We start from the raw sequence: 13,671 nt of genomic DNA on the forward strand, positions 1-13,671 counted from the left end.
CTGGTCAAAGTAACCACAAGCCCTCCTACAGTAAAGACAGGGTACATATGCCACCTTGATATGAGAAGCACCAAAAAAATTGAGGTTATGCTTTAAAACTGCCACATGGGGTCATCCTTCCTCTTATGAAACCATCTACCAGTCACACCAGAGAGTTCTTCATTCTGACAGCAAGTGCACTCGCTGTAATTAAATGCTGTACGGCTTGGCGAAGATGAGTCCCAGTTTGTACCCCCTTGGCCACTACAGCCCAGACATCAGTGCCCCAACCAACAAAGAGAGGATTCAGTGTTAGTGCTTTACTGTTCCAGAGACAGATGAATCTGTAGACGGTGTGACCATGGCCGTGTCTTTGGGGATAGATGTTACATTTTCTGCAGGTATGGAAGGCTGTCGTGCAACATGACTCTGCCCACTTATTCACTGACCTTTCTATGCATGTGAAAGCGTAACTCTGATTACCAGCAAGTGGGAAGAGGACGATGAACTGCACTTTGGCCTGAGCTCTAGCTAAGGGACAGCTGTGATCTGTGGCAGCGTTAACAAGTGAGGAGAAACATGGCCTCATGATTGCCAAAGGTTGATATGTCAACGTTGAGGGAACAGCACAGGCTTTCATCCCTGCTGTCTTTTGCTGAGACATTTTCCTGAGGATTATAGACGTTAGAACCCAGGACCAGAGGCTGTCCCTGATTATAAAGTAACAGTGGACTTGCTCTCTCTGGCTTGGATGATGATGGCTGTGGAGTTCATTCCATGTGCAGGTGTATGGGCTACACATTCACCTGAAAGAGATCTTGAGAACAACCTCCGCTTATTCAGATGCACTTGACAGCCTTCTTTCTCTTGCCGCTCAGATTAGCAAACTTGCCTAGCTGCAAATAAAAACAAGCAACTCTATAGATATAAAGATTGGTAAACTTATATAATAGGCTGAAGTTCTGCTTGAACTTAACACCTATTCTACTTCCTCAGTTTACCTGTAACTAGATCACACACAGGGAAGAATCCATCTCCAAGTACCTAGACCACAACTTCTTAATCTATGGAATCATGCCGGTACAAACACCATGCTCAATCTATACTTCTTTAAGCTTCTCCCCACCCCATTCCCCTGTGATATTGGTAGGAATGGTGGATTTCTGGGCAGAAAAGACAATGTGTGTGTCTGAATTGTTCAGAACTAGAAACTTAGTGATTAGCATGATCGCTGGCACACAGAAGTCATCTAATAAGTATTTGTTGAATGAATGAATGAATATTAATTTGAGTTAAGTTGCTCAATTAAAATTTTCATTTTAGATAAATCTGGAATGATAGGCAAAATACAGACCACTTTAAACTTGAAATAGCTAACTGGTTTCCATTCAGCTTAAGTATTAATACATAGAAAGATATTCATTATAATTTGCTTAGGATAAATTTCCTTTGAACTTCATTTCTTACTTGTCCAGATCAGAGAAATATATGCCTTTTTAGCTAAACCCTATTATCCTGATTATCTAAATAACTGTCACATCACCAACAGAGACTTAAAGGGTATCATTTTAATTACTTTCAGACAAGAAAAGGGCATTTGACATAGAGTAGACATCCATTTAACATTTGTTGAAAGGAGGAATTAATTAACTGATATATAAATTAGTGGTCTGGAAAAGCATTAAATGGAAACTGACTTTTTCCTGAAGGATAGCCCCCATATGCTGGGCTCACTGGCATAACTGCTACAATGTGAAAGCTTGGTACAATGATTTGGGATATTGCATATTCCAAGCACTCTGGTGCTTGGTAGTTGCTTAATAGACTCTTGGTTGTCTGTGGCTGCCTAGCAAATAAGCCCTAATATTTTGAAACTACTACAATCATGCATTATCACTCATAATTCTGTGGATGGACTCGATGGATCTGCTGGCCTTGATCTCATCAGTCAGTGGCTGGGCTGCAGTGTCCAAGATTGCTTCCTTCACATGTCTGGTGCCTTGGCACAGATGGCTGGAGAGCTGGTACCTCTCTCTCTCTCCAGGTGGCCTCTTTACACTCCAGTGGCCGATGCCCAGACCTACAGTGTCCGAGAAGCAGGACGCAGAGGCACCACTTCTGCCACGTTCCATCATGCTGGGCGGCCTGGATTCAAAGCAAGGGAAAACAAACTCCACTTTTCAATGGGAGGGCACAACAAAGAGCGTGTAACCGTCTCAGTCCACCTTACCTGCTTACATTCCAGAAATCCCAGCAACCCTCAGATGAGGGTAGTATTCATCCATTCCAAAGAAGAGGGAGCTCTCACAGCTTCTATGTGACGACACTTGGGTTTGAAGCCATGGTTGTGTGTTTCCGGTCTTTTTTATTGCCTCTCCAGCAAGATAACGGTAAGGATCTACTCTGTCTCGCTTGTCCCATTCTTGGACCTGAAAGCCATGTTATTTAAAGAATTTTCCATCAGAGCCTTGGATTGCTTTTTGGCTCCAAATACTGTCCCTTCAGGGTTTGCCATCATTGTTGTCCACACAAAAACACCCATTCCTCATGCAGCCTGGCCTTCCTTTCTTTCCACCGCCCAGTGAATGGTTCACCACTTGTGTTCTGGTCTTTGAATAAGACTGTGCTCACCCAAGTTAACTTGCCCTAATAATACAACGGCTTTCTCTGCTGATGTGTCCTCTGAGAATGTAAAATAGTGTAATAACGGCCTGGCAATCATAATCCTTTCATACCCTGAAGTCCTGAAGATACTTCATATTTTCTTCTAGAAATTTTATTCTATTGTATTTAGCTTATTTTTTTTAAGTTTATTTATTTTGAGAGAGAGGGAGCATGAGCAGGAGAAGGGCAAAGAGAGGAAGAGAGAATCCCAAGCAGGCTCTGTGCTGTCAGTGCTGAGCCTGACACAGGGCTCTATCCCACGAACCATGAGATCATGACCTGAGCCAAAATCAAGAGTCAGACACAACCAACTGACCCACCCAGGTGCCCCACTTCATACTTACATTTTGAGCTTATTTTTATATTTTTCCTTAAATAGGGACCTAATTTATCTTTTTCCATTTGGTGAACCAACTTTTCCTACAAAATGTTTAAGTAACCCAAACTCTCATGGGCCTGTTTCTGGTTCTATTCTGTTCCGCGAGCCATGGGTATGTTTCCATACTGGTACCATATTGTTTTTCCTATGGCTGGGTGATGTGTCTGCTAGTTAGTAGAGTGAGTCTGTCTCCTCTTTGCTTTTCTTTTTCATAACTGTTTTTTTAATTTTTTTAAATTTATTTTTATTAAAAAATTCTTTAACATTAATTCATGTTTGAGAGTTAGAGAGAGACAGAGCACAAGTAGGGGAGGGCAGAGAGAGAGACACACACAGAATCCCAAGCAGGCTCCAGGCACAGAGCCTGATGTGGGACTCAAACTCATGAACCGTGAGATCATGACCTGAGCTGAAGTCAGATGCTTAACCAACTGAGCCAACCGGGCGCCACTTCATGACTGTCTTAATCAGATATCAGGGAAGTACAGCCCCTGGGCCAAACTCTGCTCACCAACTATTTGTAATTAAAAATTTATTGCAACACAACCATGCCCATTTGCTTACATACTGCCAATGGCTGCTTTTGAGCCCTGACAACAGTAGAGTTGAATAGTTGCATCCAGCCACCAAAGCTTAAAATGGTTAGTATTTGTTACAGAAAAAGTTTGCTGACTCCTGATCTTAGTTACTCACAGACTGGAATTCTTCCCCTCGAAGTTCAGCAATATCGTGGCAATGTTCCCAGCTCCAGGTTCTTGATTACAAGCATCAGAAACTGGTCTACCTAATTTAATGCAGAAATGAATCTACTGAAGAAGAAAGGCATCAGAATTCACCAGAGCTCTTGGGAGAAAAGCCCAGAGAAACAAGCTCAAAATCTGGGCACTAACCAAGGAAGAGCAGGTGGCAGGAGGACAGACAGACAGGAGGGAGCAGCTGTTGGGACACCAACATGGAGGCGGCCACAGTGAAAAGTCCTCTGAACCCTCCCCACATCACTGCATCGCTCAGGAGTCAGAGCCCTGAGAAGGAGAATTTCATGTCTGAGCTCGGATCACATACTCATGTGCTAACTTCCGAAGAGCCAGAAGGGGTGTCTGGTCCTTCTATGACTTCCACAGAGGGGGTCCTGCCTTCAACCCAGACTCACTCAGTGGAAGGTTCATTCCAAATATGAGCAGAGCAGGATCTCCCCAATAGTGGCAGTGACTTTGCTTGAAACTGCATTAAATCAGGGAAAAATTGTTATCTTTAAATACTGCAGATGATTTACCTCGCTATTAATTCAGCTCTTTCTTTATGCCCTTTGCTACAGAGTTTTAAATTTTCTTTTGTAATGATCTTGTGAATGTTTGTCTCTTAAGTCCTTGATATTTTGCAGGTTTGTTGTTTTTGTTTTGGTATTTTATTGCCTATGATCTTCTTGATTTTATTATTGCTGATATTGAGGGATGCTATTGATTTTTGTATGTTAGTATTATAATATTGAACTTTCTTATTATTTCTAAAAGTCTGTTGTTTTTAGTCTTCTTATAAATGATCACAATGCTTGCAATTGCGATGATTTCATCTCTTTTCACCCAATCATTATATTTCTTAGCATTCTTTCCTGTCTTATTACATTGTCCTGAACTTTCAGTGTTATGTAGAACATTACGATAGTATGTATCTTGTATTGTTCCGGATCTTAAAGAGAATGCTTTTCAAGTTTTTCCAAGTAAAAAGATAAATACTTTTCTATTCCATTAAGGAAGTTTCTTTTTCTTTCTAGTTATCTACTAACTTAAATAGTAAATGAGATGTTTTTTGTGTGTCTCTTGAAATGTTCCTAAGTATTCCTTCTTTAACTTGTTAGTATATGAAATTACATTAATAGTTTTTTTCTAATGTAAAATTTTTCTCCTTACCTTCCTAAAATTAACCATAATTTATCACAGTATATTATAATTTTTAATCACTGAATTCAGTGAGCTAATACACATTAGGATGCTTGCATCTGTATTCACAAGTGAGACTGGACTGTAATCTACTTTTAGTGTACTATTTTTATCAAATAGTTTTGATATTAGAGTTACATTGGCTTCATAAAAGGAGATGGCAATCTTATCCTTTCTAAAGAAAAGAAATAATAAATCTAAGGTTAAAAATCAGTAAGATGGAGAATTTTTAAAAGTAAAAACGATTACCAAGATTACAATTTGTTCTTTTAAAGAGACCACCAGTTGCACACACTCCCCAGTCTGCCCCCTAGGGCTCCATGTTACCCCCGGCTCTCCAGGCAGTTATTAACAGCAGCTCCTTTCACCCACATTATCCTCGGGATGAACCTGCCAGGATGGACAAGGGTTTGATGCTGTGCATGAGCTGAATCACAGGGCAAACTCACCTGCTCTGTCTGGGTTTCAGGTTTCTCGCTGGCAGCATGGAAATCATAACATTCACCTCACTGGGAAGCTGGGAGAGCACGCGAAATACAGCAAGTAAACTCTTACCGTCTACACAATAGTAAGGTGACTCCAGCACCAGCGATCGCCATCCCCCACAATCCACAAAGTAGAGCGAGGATCCCAGCACCCAGACTCAACCCAACAGAATCCCAAAGTCATCTTGACTAGAGGCAGGGAATGATATGTGAGGCCACACCACCATGAAATGACAGAAAAGATACATGCGGGGCTCTGCCCCAGTTCCTGGCACAGGCCTCCCGAAACCCTTGTAATGTCATGGCTGATAGGAGTGTCTTTTATTTGTATGAGGTGATCCCAGGGGGGGTCCCTTCACCACAAAGACCAAGCCCAGATTAGGAGCTTAAAATTTCACCACCCTCCCCCGCCATTCTCTTGAGAAGCTAAAGGGGCTGAAAATGGAGTTAATGACTGATCATACCCTAAAGTAAGGGGCTCATAGGGCTCCCAGGTCGGTGAACATATCCACACCAGGGAGGGTGACACCCCAACTCCAGAAGCTCCTGTGTTGGGGCCTCCCAGACCTCACCCCATGCGTCTCTTTATCTGGCTACTCATCTGCACACTTTAGTCGTGTCCTTTAATAAACGGGTAAATGTGTTTCTCTGAGTTCTAAGAGCTCCTCTAGCAAATGCTTGACCCTGAGGAGGGCGAGCATGTGAGCACGAGATGTGTAGTCAAGTTGGACAGAAGTCGCGAGGACCCTGGGGACCCACTCCTCACGACTCACAAATGAAATGGGGCAGGGGGGCCGGACTCCTGGGACTGAGCCCTGAACTGGCAGGATCTAAGGCTCCCTCAGGGACAGAGTGTGGGGCTGAATGAGATTGTGGGACACGCAGCTGCGCGTTGCAGAGAACTGGGGCCAGAATATGTGGGCATGCGCACAGGCAGGCGAGAACTGGCGGCAGGTGGTCGGGGAGAGGTGCGCACGTGCATAGGCAAATAGGCGTTGACGGCGGTCGGGAAGAATGCGCATGCGCAGAGACAGGCAGGGCGCCGGCAGCGGCAGGCGGTCAGGCAGCGGCGCGCATGCGCACAGCCANCCCGTTTTCGCCGCGCTTCCCCTGCTGCGGCGTCCGGGCCGGCCTGGAGGTGTCTCCGCTCTCACCCGGCCTTGCTGCGCTTCTTCTCGGAAAGGTCACCCGTGCAGGACGGGAGGGGTGTCCTGGCGGGACACACACGGCGTTGCTCACAAGTGTGCGCGGACCGCGGGGTCGCGGGAGGGCCGCNGGGCCCTGCCGCCCCGCGGGTTCCCGCGCTTGCCCCCCGTCATCCCTCCTGCCCGGCAGGGCTCACCCCAGAGGTCAGCGCCGCCCTGAACTTGGCCTCCGCTCTCCTCTGCCGCCTGCCGCCTTCCCTTCTCACTCGGTCTCTGTGGTTTCAGCGTCCTTGCCCAAGTGTCTTTCACAACACCCGTGACTCCTCTCCCCTGGCTGATCCGTCCGTGTCCCTCCTTAGGCCGGAGCCTCCTTGAGGACAAGGACTTGGTCTAAGTCCTTCTGTACCCCCGCCACATAATAAAGTACCCAGCCCGTAATAGGTACTCCATGATTTTTGGAAGAGTACACGAATAAGCATATAAGATCAGTCACCCTGCCAAGCCCTGGGATCCGCCCTCAAATGGCATGGGTAGTGCAGATCCCCAGGGACTGTGCCTGCGGCGCCATTTTTATCCACTGGGAATTAGAACCAAAACTAGGATCGTACAACTACCTGCAGTTTTCTCCGTGCGCCATTGTATTTACAGCTTCCAAGACCTTGTTCGTGGGTCCTCTCTGCCTGCTGAAGCCCTCCTCATCCCTTAAAACACCTCGATGTCCTTTCTTTCAGAACACTTTCAGCCTGACTTTTCTCTTCCACCTTGGTGGGCTCTTGCTGCGTTACGTATTTCTACCACCAGGCTTTGACATTGCTTGCATCTTTCTCCCCAGGAGGATTGAAAGCCCCACGGTGGGGAGATGTGTCTCTGGATTTTTACATTTCCAGTGACCAGGGCTATACCTGGCAGTAAGACGTTGTTCAATTAATGTTTGTTGATTGACTAAATGTTCATACACTTAAAGACCTTTAAGGCTTTCAGACTGAGGAAGTTAACCCATCCAGAGCAGGAATCCCAGACGTGGTGTTCTCTGTGAACAGCCTGTCCGTGTGAAAACCTCCAGCAACTAGCACATCAGGCTACCCTACAGAATGTACACCTCCCTGGGGCAGTTCTGTGGGCTGTTGACTGTGAATCCCCAGATCCTAGATCAGTGCCTAGCACAAAGTAGGTGTTCAGTTAATACTTGGTAATGTTTTAATGAAAATCTGAACGTTTTTGACATTGAACCAAAGCCTATCTCCTTGTAATTTCCATCCTTTGATCCCAGAACACGAATGTATCTTCCTCACGTGGCAGGTTCCACGTTTTCCAGAGAGATCTTTCTGTCCCACCTTGAACTTCCTCTTCCCCAAGCTCACGAGCCTCAGTCCTCAACTCTTCCAAACCTGTCCCCAGACCTTTGCCATCTCCAGCATATCCTTATTGTCCGCATGCTTCTGATACCAAAACAAGATTTAAGAAGAGCTGTGAAAAACAGAAGGACAACAAAACCAAAACGCACCTCCCTGGGCTCAGAGTTCACAAATGAAGACACCCGAGTTAAATTTTTCATCAGGGCAAGACCTGCTCCGGGGCCACAGCCGGGCAGTGGTAGACGTACCTCAGCCTCCAGGTTAACCTTCTTACTCTATTTGATTTCTTATTCTGATGCTGAACTGAAAATCCCCTATTAGATTTGCATGCTCTGGCTCCGTACCAAAGCCCATTTTCTCTACAGATGATGAAATTATTGTAGAAAGGGAAGTTTCCTGCTTCTTCTACAGACAATAATTTATAGTCATCAATTACCAGATTCTTGGTACCCTTTTAGAAAGAGAGTTAATAAATGTTTATGACTGTTGAAAGAGTTGTAGCAAATCCTCTTAGTAAGTTCTTATACGGACTCTTTGTAGGATACTTACATTTTTTTCAGGTCAAGTGTTAACCAAATCAGGGGCACCTGGCTGGCTCAGTTGGTAGAGCGTGCAACTCTTGATCTAGAGGTCATGAGTTCAAGCACCATGTTGGCCATAGAGAGTAGTTAAACAAATAAAATCTTTAAAAGAAAAAAAAAAAGGCTTAACCAAGTCAGTGTAAATCGTAAGATGGAGGCCAGCCAGCTGAACCACGAGAGTCTGGGTCACACTTCATTTCTTTTATCCCCTCTGTAGCCAAATGTAGAGGAAAGTCAAATAAAACCTTTTTTCAGAACAATTAGAGATCATGCGTTTCCACCCTACTTACCACTTCCTCTCTTCACCAGATGTCTTAAGAAAGAATAAACAAATTCAAGCAGAAACTCAGTTTTTTAGTACAGACATATATATATTTCAAAAGCATAAGCAATTACATTTTCCTTGCATAAGGAGTTCAGTCCTAACATGGACAGAATAAAGTAGGTTAAAAGGGGACTGTGAGAGTTACTTTGCATTTAGTTCAATGTCTACTTGTAGGTCAGTTTGCAGATAATCCAGTTGAATCAATGCTGGTTTCGAACCCAGTTTCCTAAAAGGGATCTGCTTCTTTGTAACTGGGAACTTTGGAATGTGGACAATAAACACATAACTTTTATTTTCATGTTAATTACAAACATTTGTCAACCATCTGCACAGATTATTTTGGAGAGACTCTTTGTGAACGTGCCCCTCAGAGAGTGGTCATTTAAACTGGGAACAGGCCCGGTGCAGCCCAGGGTCAGAACCGCACCAGAGTATTTCCAGAAATCTCTAGACTTTCTCCTGGGAACATGGCCAACTACAATAGGCCTTTCCTTCCTGTAAACATCCCCACCTTTGATACCCCCACCAATCTCACCAGGTTTCCTGGGTGAGGCCCAGCATCGGCAGCAGTGTCTGGGCCTGGAGTTCCACCCTTGACCTGCGGGGGAGTGGGGGGAAGGCACAAACCCTCCAGGTGAGCAACTCCCCACATCCGGTTCCTTTACCTTCAAATGTTTTTAAAGTTTTACAGCTCACATGTCACCTCACAGAGGTGGGGAAGGGAAAGCGGCCCTGCCTCTGGGAGCCGCCTGGCCCTCACCGCTAGTGAGCGCACAGCACAGTTTCACAGAACATCCGCACACCAGGCCTGGGCTTGTCTGAACACAGACAAAGACAGGAACGTGTCCAAGCCACAGCAGAGTCAAAATGTTTTGCATCCTAGCTGAAGTGACTGGCCATTGTCTCTGGGGCAGGGAAAGCTTTAGATTCTGCTTATCCCTATCCCTGTGCTCCACCCACCCATAGACTTGCCCCCTCTTGAGAATGGCCTCCAACCCGGCAGAACCCCACATCTCAAGATGTGAGATCTCAAGATCTCAACAAGCCAAACTCCTCCCCAGAAAGTCCTTTCAACTCCATTCTTGCTGGCGTGTTGCAGTGTGCTGGCTCCCTGATACACTGGGTAACAGCCCTGCTTGCTCAGGGGCAGGCCCATGCCTGGTGATCTTTGACTTACCGATGTGGGTGTTATTGCATAACCTGGCTGCTAGTTCCCTTCCCTGAAAAGGTCATTCCCAGTCCGACCTGAGGCAAGGACAGAAACTGAGATATTCTTTAGAAACGTTGCCAGGGACTGATTTTATTGAATCTAAACATAGGGCATCGGGCTTGCCTTTTGTATACCAGTTATTTAACTTGTATTTTTCTAGTCACCGTAAGACTGTCTTACAAATGATCGGCATTCAGTTTTAAAAAAAGAAAAACAGTCAGTTCTTCATCACCAGTTGTTTGAGAGGTGCCTTTTTCTGATACCTTTCTTTTTCAACACAGTTCTCATGTTAATCTTCTGAAAATTCGTAAGTCTCCTTAAAGATATACCATTTCTCGGGGCGCCTGGGTGGCTTAGTCGGTTGGGCGTCCGACTTTCGCTTAGGTCATGGTCTCGCGGTTCGTGGGTTNCTAACATAGTTTGAACACCTATCAAATGTTACTAATTAAGGAAATTTAAATACACAACATACTCAGGAAAGAATTTTTATTTTATTCTATTTTTTAAATTTTATTTATTTTTAAGTAATCTCTACACCCAATGTGGGGCGTGAACTCACAACCCCAAGATTAAGAGTTGCCTGCTCCACCAATTGAGCCAGCCAGGCACCACCACCCCCAGAAAGAGTTTTAAATAAATATTATCATCCTAATTCCAAAACCTATTCCCCAATGTTTTATGGGTGAATTTTTTTAGACATCAAGGAACATATGTATGGAATGTTATTGAGACGAGAAAAAAGCAGGACAGGCTTCCTAATTAATTTTTTAGTTGCCATCTAGTAGAACAAAACTGATCATTACAGTGTTTGAATATTAGAGGGCAGTAGCATCGGTATCGAGGTAAAGGTGCTGTACCAGATCTTTACTGGGATGTGTTCTTCACTCCCATCACCAGGTACTGACCGAGTTGGCACCGTTCTCACCGTGCAGTGGCCACATTGGTGCCACCGCACCTTCTTTCCATTATAAGCGTTGTCATCCTTGGCTACAGAAGTAGCCCATCAGGGGCATCTGGGGGGCTCAGTTGGTTAAGCATCCGACTTTGGCTCAGGTCATGATCTCCCGGTTCCTGGGTTTGAGCCCCGCGTCGGGCTCTGTGCTGACAGCTCAGAGCCTGGAGCCTGTTTTGGATTCTGTGTCTCCCTCTCTCTCTGACCCTCCCCTGCTCACGCTGTCTCTCTCTCTCAGAAATAAATAAAAACATTAAAAAAAAAAAAAAGGAAGTAGCGAATCAGAACTCCTCACCCCTCTGGGGTCAAAGGCGACTCCGGAGGTGTGCTCGTGGGCCATGTAGAATAAATCCGTTTTCCCCAGAATTGTTCTAACTATAGGTAGCAGGGAAGTAGCCCTTTTTCCTTTGTCATGAGTCATTAGGACATGGTATAGACTGCCAGTAAGTTGCACCCCAGGTGCCTGGAGGGTGTCTCTCTGATATCAGAAACAGGTCAATCCAGACTGTGGGGCTGCTAGAGATAAAAGAGCAAGGGAGAAACCCTCAACACAGTAGGATTCCCTGGGACCAAGTCTCCCCTGAGTCTCCCCCAGTGCCTGCACCCTCCCTTCCCCCACCTAGAGTTTGGTTTCATTCCTAATTCCCAAATTCCTGTTTTAGCTTAAGGTTGATTGATTTCCTTTTCTGTCATTTGCCACCCAGAAGCCGTGGCTCGCGCAAATTCTCAGTGAGCCTTGGGTGCGGTAGAGGAGCAAGTGCGGGAGAAGGGACGGTGCGGCTGTCGCCCCGTGACCACTCCTCCCTGGTCTGTCCGAGCTTCACGCGCTTTGTTTGCAGACCGGGGTTAGAAACAGTCCACTCCTGAGAGTCCCACTGCGAGCTTTGGAAGGGCGGGGATACGTCTTACCTCCCTTCGTGTGTCCCCAGCACTTAACCAATTGTCACAGACTGGGCCCTTCATAAATATTTATTGAATGAAACAACAAATGAAAGCTTAGATCCGGAGCATAAATGCCAGAGCGCTAACGCTCCTACAATAACGGATGGCGAGGGCGAGCACATGGGAGGTGCTCACCTTTCTCTTCTGTGGGAAGACAGAGAAGAATCTGTCTATACCTGGATCTGCTCATCACCTGTTGCTACTAGACACCGTCTGACTCACTGTTTCCCCGCGGGCACAGTGCCCAGGAAAGGGCGACTGGGAGAGCCGCTGCTGCAGAGCCCGCTGGAGGGAGGGCGGCCCCAGGCTGCCAGGAGACTCCGGTGACTACCCACCGCCCAGCAGCAGGCAGGGGGCCCCCGAGGGCTGAGGCCGGGAGTGATGACTGGGGAGGGACCTCCTCAGAAGGAGAGAGAGAGGAAGAAAACTAAGAGGACACCGTGATTTCCAGGCCTTTGCTCTGTGCTCACCCAGGTCGTGGCCCCTGCACACTTGGGTCCCTCAAGGGCTCCTGTAGGGGAGGAGGAAAGTGTTCCTCCACCCTCTCAGGTTCCCTGGCTGGACCTGGAAAGTAAACCGACAAGGACAGATTAACAGGAGCACATTGTACAAATTCATTTAATAGAAGTTTTACATGACCTACGAACCTTCATAGGGAGATGACTGGCAACTTTAGGCCAGGTTTGATGGCCAGTGGACAGGGTGGGCAAGTGGGATCGGACGAAGGGGATGAGGGGCGAGCTGGAGGAGCTCTAGCAGGGCCTGCCTGTTGGGATTGTTTTCTCTCGCTAGGAAGAGAGGCTGCTCCTTCCCTCCTCGTATAGGAAGTGCCCCTCTCACTGGAGGGTCTCCTGACCTGCATTGGAGAGAAGGGTCAGGGGAGGTCAGAGAGACTGGCCCCCCTCTGCAATCTTCTCACACTGCTCCCTCATCTTGCAAGATGGTGTGTCCTGAACCCCATCACTTGAAAACCAGAGCTTGATTTGGCCAGTGTCCTCATGGGGAAAGCCAGTTCTTTGACCTTTTTATATTTTTGCTTTTTTCACTTACTGTATAGCAGTAAGAAGCTTACTGTATAGTAAGAAGCTCCTAACTTTATCGGTTTGTTCAAGTCTTGTTTTCTCAACATTCCTTTATCCTTTATGCAGCATTTGTACGTGTTTTCACCATGAAAGTCAACAGGGGGATCTAGACTGTCATATTGCCAGCATCACTGTCTGGTAATTCTACTTGATTGTTCTCGCAGAGTTTCACTGATGCATTTCAAAACTGATCCCTTTATTTAGTATTCTCTCTCTTTATTATCACAGAAATTTTCAGTGTTTTAGTCTACCTGGTCTTTCTCTCATATTTCATCATTAATTTGTCTAGGGTTTCCCAGACTTCTTAAAACTCTCCAACGTTTAAAGCAAATACACTCAGGAGTATATGCAATTTTTATAAAAAAAACAATCAGCAAATAGGGGCACTTGGATGGCTCAGTCAGTGTCTAACTTGAGCTCAGGCCGTAATCTCATGGTTTGTGAATTTGAGCCTCACATCAGGCTCACTGCTGTCAGCACAGAGCTCACTTCAGATCTTCTGTCCTGCCTCTCTGCCCCTTCAGCCCCACCCCCTGTCTCTCTCTCAAAAATAAATAAACATTAAATATAATAATAATAAAAATGTTTAAATAAAATAATCAGTCAAGCAAAGTACTTAAGAGCATGAGTTCGGG

The 13,671-nt window shown here is 45.7% G+C and overlaps 1 long non-coding RNA gene across 1 annotated transcript; it reads right to left on the reverse strand.

Annotated features, from left to right (window-relative positions):
• Positions 1–1,532: 1,532 nt before the first annotated feature.
• On the reverse strand, positions 1,533–4,949 carry LOC144236338 (uncharacterized). The gene is made up of 2 exons (XR_013336488.1): positions 3,716–4,949; positions 1,533–2,408 (listed from the first exon to the last, which is right to left on the reverse strand). It is a non-coding gene; the product is annotated as an uncharacterized LOC144236338 (long non-coding RNA).
• Between the last annotated feature and the right edge of the window lie 8,722 nt (positions 4,950–13,671).

This window comes from Crocuta crocuta, unplaced genomic scaffold, assembly GCF_008692635.1.
Source record: "Crocuta crocuta isolate KB4526 unplaced genomic scaffold, BGI_CrCroc_1.0 scaffold80, whole genome shotgun sequence".
Classification (NCBI taxonomy): Eukaryota; Metazoa; Chordata; class Mammalia; order Carnivora; family Hyaenidae; genus Crocuta; species Crocuta crocuta.